Source organism: Lithobates pipiens, unplaced genomic scaffold (genome assembly GCF_037356315.1).
Source record: "Lithobates pipiens isolate NorthernLeopardFrog02 unplaced genomic scaffold, aLitPip1_a1.2 Scaffold_8, whole genome shotgun sequence".
Lineage (NCBI taxonomy): Eukaryota > Metazoa > Chordata > Amphibia > Anura > Ranidae > Lithobates > Lithobates pipiens.
The window spans coordinates 624,485,140-624,498,248 of record NW_027507903.1 but is presented as its reverse complement, the minus strand read 5'-3'; positions in this window follow the sequence as shown (position 1 = coordinate 624,498,248).

The following is a 13,109-nucleotide window of genomic DNA, read 5'->3' as shown; positions in this document are numbered from 1 at the left end:
CTAATTTCGTGTTTATCTCGTGTTAGTAGAAGTTTGGTGAGAGACGATTCGCGTTTTTCAGACTCGTATTTTTCAGAACGTTTTTCACTGCTTTTCAGTTTGTGCTTGTGAGGTTTGTATCTGTTTTTTAGTGCGTGTAGTCAGTTAGTCTCTGTATTTTGCAGTGTGATCTAACTGCGCTCGCTGACTTTCAGCTCGCTCTTCACAGGCCTTGCTGTTCTTCAGTGACGTCTGTTAAGTTCGTTCTGATAATCCGACCATTTTGAAGCCATGTTGCGTGTACGTACTCGTCGTCGAGTTCGTGCTTTGCTTGCGCTTGGTGTTGTAGTTCATTCTGCAACCCAAGAACAGTCCGTGGACGGGGTGTTGAGGAGTTCATGGACGAAGAATTGGCTGCTCCAGCGTGACCAGTTCTCGCACATGCCTTTGCTTCGTGAGATCCAGGAGAATAATCCTGATGATTTCAGGAATTATCTCCGGATGACGGACCCCGTTTTTCACCGTCTGCTGGCTTTGCTGACCCCTTATATCAGCAGGCAGGATACCTGCATGCGGCAAGCCATCACTCCGGAGCAGAGGCTCGTCGCCACGTTGCGCTACTTGGCGACAGGGAGAAGCCTTCAGGACCTCAAGTTCTCGACAGGCATCTCCCCCCAGGCTCTGGGGATCATTATCCCAGAGACCTGTTCTGCCATCATACAGGTCCTGCAGGAGGACTATATTAAGGTAAGATATATCATTTAACATCACATTTTATTGTCTTCAATGTTTGCTAATGCCTTGTATTTCTTTCCTCAATCTCTAATTACCATGATTGCAATATGCTGTGAATGTCCCCTTTGTCCTCATGCATGCTGCAATCTTTTAATGCTCCTTTTTTGTCTTTCCTGCATATTTGCCTTCATTAAACCTCACCAACATGCTATGGTAGGCCCATATCCACCTAGTCTAGTCACTTAAAATGTCTTTTGTCAGCTCCATTCTAATGCTTTATCCTAAAACAAAACATTTAAAGATTATTCCAAATGGTCTGTGTCCCCTTAACTGAATCCCCCCCCCCCTTAATAGTATCCCAAATGGTCTGTGTGTCCTTTAACTGGATCCCCCCCCACACTTAATATAATTCCAACGAGTCTGTGTGTCCTTAAATTAATGTTGAGTTATATATTGTATTTTTAACCCACTTCAACCCTGGAATGATTTTCCCCCCTTCCTGACCTTCATCACTTTTTTGGGTGATTTGGCAGTGCGTTGTTTGAATTGACAATTGTGCGTCCTTGTAACATGGCTCCTCCTAGTAAATTATCTTCATTTTATTAGCACAAATAGATTTTGTATTTGGTTGTCTTTGATCACCTCTGCTTTTTTATTTTTGGTGATTAACCACCAACAAACCCAAAATGCATTTTTCAAAATATGCATTATTTTTCACTTTTCGCTCTAATAAGAAATATAGGCACAAAAATATATCACCATGATTTTTTTGGACATCATTTGATGCCGATACGTATTCTTTTTGTAAACAAATGTGTTAAAATGAATCACAATTAAGCGTTTATTGATTGTTTTGTGCAAAAGTTCTATCGTTTCGTAAATATGGTCTATTTTGCTGGCATTTGTAAAATCTTGCCATTTTTGAAAATAGTTATGGCGTTGCTAACCGTTTTTTTTTTTTTTTTTTCTGGTGACTGCCACATTATGGCGGACACATTGGCCAATTTCCATACATTTTTGTGACCATTGTCATTAATACAGTGATCAATAGTGTAAAAAATTGTATGGATTACTGTAAAAATGTCACATGCAGTGAAGGTGTTATTAAGCACAAGGGAGCCGAGGAATGGTTTAAAGTGTGTTCTGGGTGAGTGTTTATTAACTGTCTGGGGGATGGGCTAGCAGTGACATGACCCTGATCACTGCTCCCAATGACAGGGAGCAGACGATCGGTGTCCTGTGACTAGGCAGAAGCGGGAAAGAAAGTTTGTGTTGTAATGTACAATGTTTAATGTGCAAAAGTACTTATTTTTGTTTTTTCTGCTTTGCCTCCCCAGTTTCCTTCATCGCCACAGGAATGGCAGACTGTGGCATCCCATTTTGCCACCCGTTGGGACTTTCCTAACTGCGGTGGTGCGATAGATGGGAAGCACGTCCACATTGTGCCACCTCCCCATTCGGGGTCATACTATTATAACTACAAGGGGTTTCACAGTATTGTGTTAATGGCGGTGGTGTCGGCACAGTATGAATTTCTGTATGTGGACGTGGGGAAGAATGGCCGGATGTCGGATGGAGGAGTCTTCGCCCAGACGGAGTTCTACCGCCGTATACAGACAGGTGGACTGGGATTGCCACCTGATTCTGAGAATGTGGACGAACTCCCCTTCGTGTTCATCGCTGATGAGGCTTTTGCTCTGGACAACCACATCATGAGGCCATTCCCCCAAAGAGCCCTCACCCCGGAGAGGAGGGTTTTCAACTACCGGCTGGCCAGAGCGAGAAGAGTTGTGGAAAATGTGTTTGGAATAATGGCCAGCCGGTTCCGTGTTTTTCTGACTGCTATTAACCTAGCCGAATACAAACTGAACCATGTCGTACTTACGTGCTGCATTTTGCACAATTTTTTACATAAAAACTCCACAAATTATTTATCGGCAATAATGCCTGAGGCTGGACTTGGTCCGGAATCGCTGACAGGCCTGGATACTGGCCGTACTGGCTTGGCCCCCCAAAGTGCCCGTGAAGTTCGGCAAAGATATGTCACTTATTTTAACGGTAGGGGGGCCATTGCAATGCCACAGATTATTTAATTTTTAAAAAGAGTAAAATAATAAAAGAACCTCAAATCTGAAATGTGTTTTCTTGCTTGCTTTTGGTTTGTGCTGTCTCCTATGTTATCCTAGTGCACTTGTAGTGCCAAGTGTATTTTCATTAATTCAATAAGGCCCATTGTCACTGGATACACAAAATCACTTTTCCCAAACTGGTATTGAGCATTGAAAGAATACGCCACACATTCTTGATTCTTCAAAATTTTAATTTGGCCACATTCACATGTGCCATTGAATATTTATTGATATAATTTTTTTTTGGTTAATTTAACTTTCTTTGCCAAACATTTTTTAGTTTCCTTTTTTTTATAATTTGTAAAAAATTTTTTTTTTTGGTGTTTTTTCTTTTTCTTAAAAAAATATGAAAAATGTAACAACAATCAGCCACAATCTTAAAAATTTTGGAAGTAACAATCTTTGAACTAAAACAAGGGAAATGAAGAACATGATCGATATTATGGAGAAACGGATTATATTCTCCCCAAAATATCGATCATGTTCTTCATTTCCAGCTGCATATTGTCAATCTGAGTCTTCATGAGATCCAGGCTAGTTCGCATGTCATCTAGTTCCCCATTCCAGCCCATTATCTGGCCAATCAGCCTATGTGCGCTGTCACTGGAAAATGGGGCCCTTTCCACAACCAGAACATCACCTACAATAGATGGTAAAAATTGGGTCAAAAATTATGCAGTCATACATGGATTTCAACAAGCTGGGGTGTCAGACACTCACCTGGTGGGGTGCCCATCTCCCCTACTTCCTCCACCTCTCCTTCCTCAACCTCTCCTTCCTCGACATCCTCGGGGGGGGCACTGGTGCTTGGAAATGTGTCGCTTTCCACAACCAGAACATCACCTAAAATAGATGTAAAAACATGTGTTTTGAAATATGCAGGTATACATCGATTACGTGAAGCTGTGGTGTCAGACACTCACCTGGTGGGGTGCCCATCTCCTCTCCTTCCTCCACCTCTCCTTTCTCCACATGCACATCCACGGGGGGGATGGGGCTAACCTCACATTCATGCTGGCAAGGGTGGCGGTCCCTGGGATCCTGCTTTGTGAGTCTTTTCTCCCCTATGAGAAATTAACAAACAAAAAGGTATACTTTAGCACACAGATATTTAAGGCCAGAACTAGGAAGATGAAACCTTGATTAGAAGTGTTGTACAATTGTCGGTTTATGAAGAGATGCAAAATGTGAAGACATGATAAATCAATTGACTTTGCCAAAAACTACAATAATTTGCTTTTTGTGCCAAGTTTCACACATGCCCAACCCCCCCCCCCCCAAAGTATACCAGGGAACCCCGTGTGGTTTACCCTAATAAATGTTCTCTGGTGTCCCACACTTTTGCTCATGAGTGCAGATGTGTTTTTACCCAGCTGCTGCCAAGTGTCCTCTCCTTCAATTCCACTGAATGTTCTTTTCTAGTCATTGTATTTTGAAACACAGCTAAACCACAATGTCCTAATCTTTTTTTGTGTCCTAAAAATTACACAGCCAAAAAATGCTGTTTAAAGCCTGTATCATAAACGAGGTTTGCCACGAACAATTTACGAGGGTTTGTTAAGAACGATACGATTCTTTTACTGTATCCAACATGAAAGCAGCAATTTTTTACATTGTACAAAGGTAAAGCATATGGATCTGTATGCAATAATCATAAAATAGGAACACACGACAAGTACTTACTTTTATTCAGAACTTTCTTGATCCTTTTGTATTGATCCGGCTCCCTCAATTTAAGGTCGGACCACCGTTTCCTCAATTGGTCTTTTGACCGTCGTACCCCAAAACGATTGTGCAGGGTCTTAACTACTTTGGCCATGATTCTGGCCTTGCGCAAGTTCGGATGGGTGTATGGTCCATGCTTGCCATCATAATCCTTACTTCGCAAGATTGCCACCATCTCCACCATCTCTTCAAATGCCATATTTGAGGCCTTAAATCTCCTCTTTCCGGATCGGGACGTTTGTGGCGCCGGGGATTCGTGACTACTGGAGTCGTTAATATCAAGCACCTGTTGTGTTTCCGCCATGTTTCTCCTACTGCGCACCGTAGAGAAAAGGGGGCGGGAAATATTCTTGGAAAAGAACGTCATGGGCGGGCAACGCAGGCGTAGTTCTACGCGTACGCACTGGATCTTACGCCAAAATGCACATGTCGTACGTACGTTAAGTGCGCAGAAAGGGCGGGAAAACAAGAACTTGACTAAAAGAACGTCATGGGCGGGCAACGCAGGCGTAGTTCTACGCGTACGCACTGTATACAACGACAAAATGCACATGTCGTACGTACGTTAAGTGCACAGAAAGGGCGGGAAAACAAGAACTTGACTAAAAGAACGTCATGGGCGGGCAAAGCAGGCGTAGTTCTACGCGTACGCACTGTATACCACGCCAAAATGCACATGTCGTACGTACGTTAAGTGCGCAGAAAGGGCGGGAAAAACAAGAACTTGACTAAAAGAACGTCATGGGCGGGCAACGCAGGCGTAGTTCTACGCGTACGCACTGTATACCACGCCAAAATGCACATGTCGTACGTACGTTAAGGGCGCTGAAAGGGCGGGAAAACAAGAACTTGACTAAAAGAACGTCATGGGCGGGCAACGCAGGCGTAGTTCTACGCGTACGCACTGTATACAACGACAAAATGCACATGTCGTATGTACGTTAAGTGCGCAGAAAGGGCGGGAAAACAAGAACTTGACTAAAAGAACGTCATGGGCGGGCAACGCAGGCGTAGTTCTACGCGTACGCACTGTATACCACGCCAAAATGCACATGTCTTACGTACGTTAAGTGCGCAGAAAGGGCGGGAAAAACAAGAACTTGACTAAAAGAACGTCATGGGCGGGCAAAGCAGGCGTAGTTCTACGCGTACGCACTGTATACCATGCCAAAATGCACATGTCGTACGTACGTTAAGTGCGCAGAAAGGGCGGGAAAAACAAGAACTTGACTAAAAGAACATCATGGGCGGGCAAAGCAGGCGTAGTTCTACGCGTACGCACTGTATATAACGGCAAAAATCACATGTCGTATGGTCGTTTGCGAAAATAGGAACGGAAGTTGGGAGCAAGCAAAACGAAGGTAAGTTTAAACAATTTCCCCAAATAAGTGGCAGATCCTGGAGTCTATATTGGGCTAAGATTAGGAGAGTCTGAGCTAACATTATTGTTTTTGGCTTGTGTATTGTTTTTCAGAAAAATGAATCAGAAATTCAAGGATCCGGAATTTTTAAGTCTATTTATAGACAAATATAAAGAGATGACAAATCTGTGGCAAGCCAAGCACAAGGATTATTTTAATAAACCAGTAAGGAGGGCAACACTGGAGAAATTTGTGACATTTGTGCAGACTTGGATCCCAGAGGCAGACGTGGACTTTGTGGAAAAGAAAATTCAATTATTGTGAAATATGTACCGAAAGGAGAATAGGAAAATCGAGAAATCCACAACATCAGGAGCAGCACCAGGTGCTGTGTATGTACCCAGGCTGTGGTACTTTAACAAGCTACGGTTTATTGGCGACCAGTGTAAAGCCAGGGAGTCGCTTTCAACTCTTCCCTCCACCCTTCCCTGCAGCATTCCCTCTACCTCAGCAGAGGCTGATGAGCAAGCGGAGCCTTCCATCCTGGAAGAAGCGGATGCACCCAGCTGGAGCCAGGTATTTTGTTACAAAAAATAGTGATATTCATAATATTAATGATGTTAACTAGATGTTAGAATTTTAACGCTATTATTGATGTTAAAAAAAACTAAAAATTTGGACATATCAATTTACAGTAGTGGCCACAAATGTTTGTCACCAGCAGAAACAAGAAATAGTGGTGTCATAATGATACTCTTTTATATGTATTAACAGAATTTTGAAGTCAGGAGCTGAAAAATGTTTATGATTGATGAACAAAAAACTAAAACAATATCCCTTTTTTATACACAGGATGAGCTCAGCCAGGAGGAAGGTGGGGAAAGTGGCAGGCAGGAGGAGGCTGGGCCCACTGTCAGCCAGGAGGAGGCCGTGCCCTCTGTCAGCCAGGAGGTGGCCGGGCCTAGTAGAAGCCTGACAACATCACAGGTGCCTCCCCTCCGTCTTCCAGCAAAAAGGGCCAAAAAAATGTCACTATCACAGGAGGAATCCCTGCGCCTAATTCGAGAGGCTACTAATGTCTTAAAGAGCCCCCCTGAGGCTGAAGAGGCCTATGGCTGCTACATCGCCAGCCGTCTGCAGCAATTAGAGATGGGCCAACGTCTCCAGTGTGAAAGGCTAATTTTCTTGGCGTTACAGAAGGGGCTGACTGGCGAATTAACTGCCAACAGCAATATTGTGGAGCAAGTTCCTCCTGTTCCTCCTCCTCCTCCTCCTCCTCCTCCTGCCACAAATACACCACCGGAGACACAGCCTCCCAGGAAGGCTACAGGGAAGTCTGCAGGGAAGGGTGCAGTGAAGGGTGGAGCGAAGAGAAGAAGGTGCTGACCTGGCTTCACTCTGGTCTGACCAAAAGACGCAGCCTGTTGTACCACAGCCTGGGGACATATATACCATCTGATGCTGCTCTTGATGTCTGGGATTCTGGGACCATATTCTATTTCGGAATATTTGAATTTTCTTTTCCACAGAGTTTAATGTTTGCCCTGGGGCCAAAAGGCTACACAAATGTCACAAGTTTCTCCAGTGTTGCCTTCATTTTTTTTGTTTGTTGAACCAGAATAAATGGATATTTTTGTTTGAAAATATAATTGCCTATGTGTTTTTTGGTCAAATACATTTCTAAAAGACAATGTGAAATTAACAAGGGACACTAACCTCCTTGAGGTTACAAACAAAATAAAAATGTTATTGTGGTAACTTGTCACCAGAATAAAAATAAAAAGGTTATTGTGGTAATGAAAAACACCAAAAAAAAAAAGGTTTTTGGTGTTAACTTGACAGAATAATTAAATATGGAGATCCCAAGAAAAAAAATGGTAAAGAATTCTACCAAAAATATGGAGGAAAAAAATTACTCAACACCATTTTTTTTTTTTTTTTTGGAGTAATTTTTTACTCCATATTTTTTGGGGAATTCTTTACCATTTTTTTGCTTGTGATCTCCATATTTAATTATTCTGTCAAGTTAACAACTTTTTTTTTTTTTTTTTTTTTTTTTACTTGACAGAATAATTAAATATGGAGATCCCAAGAAAAAAATGGTAAAGAATTCTACCAAAAATATGGAGGAAAAAAATTACTCCAAAAAAAATAAAAAAATTAAAATAAAAAAATATTAATGAGATGGGGCTTTAAAATAAAAACAAGATCATTCATGAGATGAGGAGAAATAAGACAGAAATGTGTTTTGTGAGAACTCTGTGAGTGAATATGAGCAGCAAAGCAACTTCGTTCTTCTAGCATTATAAATAAAGACTTCGTTCTTCTAGCATTATAAAGAAGATGCGCTACATTTAAACGAGCACAGAATTTGCAGCATGACGAATGTGCTACTTCCAATACGAACTGGAGTTTTACAAGACCGAGCACTTCCGTCTCGTACTTGCTTCAGAGCATGCGTCGTTTTAGGTCTGTCGGAACAGCATACAGACGAGCGGACTTCTACATCGGACCTGGGTCCGACGGAGTTTCGTCGGAAAAATTTGAAGCATGTTCCATATTCTAAAGTCCGTCAGACTTTGGTGAATCAAAAGTCCGTTGCAGCCCACACACGATCGGATAGTCTGACGGACTCGGTCCTTCGGACTTTGGATGTTGAAAAGTCCGCTCGTGTGTACGCGGCATAAGAAATTATTTATTTATTTATTTTACGCAAAATTGTCATAATAACAAGTTATTTCTCACACACAGGATATGCATATTTGCAATTACACCCCAAAAAACATTCTGCTACTCCTCCTGAGTATGGTTATAACACATGTGTGAGACTTTTACACAGCCTAGCCACATACAGAGACCCAATATGCAGGGAGCACCGTTAGACATTCTAGGAGCATAAATTACACATCCAATTTCCTGACTACCTATCACACGTTTGAAGGCCCTGGAGCACCATGGTAGTGAAATTACCCAAACAATGACCCCATTTAGGAAAGCAAACACCCCAATGTATAATCAGAGGCATAATGAGTCTTTTGAACATGTCATTTTTTTCCCACAAGTTTTTGTAAAGAAAATGAAAATGCATTTATTTTTACACAAAGTTGTCAATTTATAACATTTTTCTAGCATGTACATAGCAAAAATTACACCCTAAAACATATTCTGCTACTCCTCCTGAGTATGATGATACCACATGTTTGAGACTTTTACACAGCCTGGCCACATACAGAGGCCCAGCATGCAGGGAGAACCTTCAAGTGTTCTAGGAGCATAAATTACACATCTAATTTTCTGATAACCTATCACACTTTTGAAGGCCCTGGAGCACCATGGTAGTGAAATTACCCAAACAATGACCCCATTTAGGAAAGCAAACACCCCATTCTATAATCAGAGGCATAATGAGTCTTTTGAACATGTCATTTCTTTTCCACAAGTTTTTGTAAAGAAAATGAAAATGCATTTATTTTTACACAAAGTTGTCAATTTATAACATTTTTCTAGCATGTACATAGCAAAAATTACACCCTAAAACATATTCTGCTACTCCTCCTGAGTATGATGATACCACATGTGTGAGACTTTTACACAGCCTGGCCACATACAGAGGCCCAACATGCAGGGAGCACCTTCAAGTGTTCTAGGAGCATAAATTACACATCTAATTTTCTGATAACCTATCACACTTTTGAAGGCCCTGGAGCACCATGACAGTGGAATTACCCACAAAATGACCCCCTTTTGGAAAGCAAACACCCCAACACCTGGACTGAAGGTAGGTACTCGGGTACTCTGATGGGCTGCAGATAGGTACTCGGGTATTTTGATATACTGCAGATAGGCACTCAGGTACTCTGATGGGCTGCAGATAGGTACTTGGGTATTCTGATGGGCTGGAGACAGGCACTTGTTAGGGCTGGGCTCAGACCTTCCTTCTCAGAGCAGGCTGCTCAGCTGTCGGTTAATTGCCAGCTCTAATCTTTCCACAGTGACTCACCTGGTGATGATATCCTGCTCATCAGTCCTGCTGGCTATTTAAGCTGTTCAGTCCAGATCCTCTCTGCCTTCGCCTTGGTCAACACATCCAGAGACTCTCTCCTGTGTACCTGTTGAAGACTCACTTGGCTGACATCCCTACTGGTTCCTGATCCTGCTTGCTGTTCCACTACATTGATTCTCCAGTTTCCTGATTTCCTGACCTGTCCTGAAGTACACTGATCTTTGGCTCTCTGATGTCCTGGCTTGTCTGGCTATCTGTTCCGTTTACCTAACTCTTGCTATGATTTGATTACGTTGCTCTGTTTACCTTTTTCTATTATTATTAAACAAGTGTGATTTTAACTACACTTCTGTCTCGGCTCTGATTCATGGTTTCTGACAGTACTCAGGTAGTCTAATTGGCTGGAGACGGGTACTCGGGTACTCTGATGGGCTGCAGATAGGTACTTGGATACTCTGGGCTGGAGACAGGTACCCAGGTACTCTGATGGGATGGTGACAGGTACTCGGGTACTCTGATGGGCTGGAGACAGGTACTCAGGTACTCTGATGGACCAGAGACAGGTACTCAGGTACTCCAATTGGCTGGAGACAGGTACCCGGGTACTTTTATGGGCTGCAGATAGGTACTTGGACACTCTGGTGGGCTGAAGATAGGTACACAGGTGCTCTGGGCTGGAGACAGGTACTCTGGCACTCTGATGGGCTCCAGAGAGGTACCCGGGTACTCTGGGCTGGAGACGGGTGCTTGGGTCCTCTGGGCTGGAGGCAGGTACTCAGGTACTCTGATATTCTTCAGATAGGTACTCGGGTACTCTGGGCTGGAAACAGGTACTCGGGTAATCTGATGGGCTGGAGACAGGTACTTTGATGGGCTGGTGACAGGTACTCAGATGGGCTGGTTCTCTTTATTTATGGGGAATCAGTGTGTTTTACTTTGCACTGTAGGCGGTAACTAGTTGTTGCCGCAATCTCCTCCTCACATAGGATTTGTGTGTTAAGAGGAGATCCCGGTAACAGCTAGTTACCGCGGGTTTGTTGACATTTGTGACCAGCTGTGATTGGACACAGCCGGTCATGTGGTAAATATCCATTTTCATTGGCTCTTTACCCTGATCAGGGATGGGCTGTGTTGCAAGGGATATTCCTCATCCCCGATGCTACTCTCCCCTGGGGGGGGGGGGGGGGGGGCGCGAGAGCAGCGAGAATGGGTGGACTACATATGACACCTGCCCCAAGGGAGGGAATGTTCCTGCCAGCGTCATTTTACAATATGACAGTAGGAAAGTGCTTAAAAAGCAGCAAGATGAGATTGAGATTTAAAACAACACAGGTGACCTCTGTAACTGCAGGCACTGCAAAGCAATTAACCCTTAAATTAACCTCACCACCCACACCCGTCACCTGACCCTGCCCCCTCTGACGCTAGTGAGGGAAGCCAGGGCTTCCCCCATGACGTATGGCTGTCCCCGCCCCCCTCTGATGTAACGGAAACCTGCATTACACTTGAATTTGGCACTAGCGGCCCATAACCTTCGGAATTTGGGGAACGGCCGAACAAACGATGTTCGACTCGAACTTGAAGCTCATCCCTAGAGTATCCTACAAAAAAATGCTGTGGGCAGCTAAAGTGTTCAGTTCTGGCTTGATGAAAAGGTGGCAACCTTACCCAGGAGGAAGGGGGACAACAGCGGCACTGCAATAAAAGGCCCCATGATGGGAGTAAAGGGCCCAAGGATCAATGGGAATGGCCCCGGGATTGGCAGGAAGGGGGGACCAGGGAGGCCCTTCCTGGATTCTTGCATTGGGTCCTTGAAGATTTCTTATTTTCAGTTATAAAAGCCTACACTCTTTTGGGAAGGCTTTCCCCAAGATTTTGGAGGATGCTTGTGGGATTTTCTGTCTATTAGCCCAAAAGAGCATTTCTGAGATTAGGTATGGATGTTGGACAAAAACACCTGGCTCACAGTTAGCTTTCAGATTTATCCCAAAGGTGTTCAGTGGAGTTGAGGTCAGGGCTCTGTGCAGGCCACATGCATTTCTTTATACCAAGCACAGTTAACCATGTCTTTATGGAGCTGGCTTTAAGCACAGGAGCACATTCATGGTGGAATAGGTGGAATACTAAAGAACCTTCCCCAAACTACAATTACAAGGTTGGAAGTCTAAAATGTCTTCTAATGATGTAGCATTAAGAGTATACTTCACTGGAAACACATGCACTCATTAATTTGGCTAGGCATCTGTACTGCATAATTTGGGCCGCACATAGGGCCGGACTGGGAATAAAAAAAACAGCCCTAAAAAAAAAAAAAAGTCATACCAGCCCTATAGCATTTTTATACCAGCCCAACAACATAACATCATTATTTTCTTGTTTATTTTGTCATGGCCGAGACACATCAAAATAGCATGTTTTTTTCATTTAGACTTTAACTCAACACATCACTCCAGGAGAGCGCCCCCCTCCCAACAGAAATGGCTGATTGAGTTATACTATCCATAGGAAGGCTAAAGTTAAGAAAAATAACTCATGTTGAAGCCGAGTAAACATGAATCTGATACAAAACAAGCTGACAATGGTCAAAATGTGTGTTCAAACTGAAGTTACAAAACTATTAATTAAAAGAAAGCTTTGGTAAATAACCACATTGTTTCAAAGGATGAAATTGCATTACTAGTCAAACCCCGATGTTGACTCAGGCTTTCCCTCAGACAATGACTGAGATGTGAAGTTAACGTTACACCAAATGACACACAGACACAAATCCCTGAACAGTCAATAATCCATATGTGCCTAAATTGTCTGACAGGAGAAATGGTTTGAACATGTAAAACAAATATACATGTTATATGATAAATATATGTGATCATAAGTAACTCAAATGCTAGATTGGATTCTAGGTCACAGATACGACCATAATGTTAATATCCACTGACCCCATGAATATACCTATCTAACCTGTGTTGTCCCAAGATAAATAGGTTTTCATAGAATATGCAGGAGTCATGCATTTATCTATATAAATGCATGCCGATATACATCCTCACTTTGAAGAGGAATATTGTTGTTATGGCAGCAGCTAGCTGCCATAACCCCCCCTATCCTCTTCTTCAGTGGGCGGTCCAGTTTGCGATAATAGTGTTCTCTGCGGCGAATTCACAGCGAGATAACTTT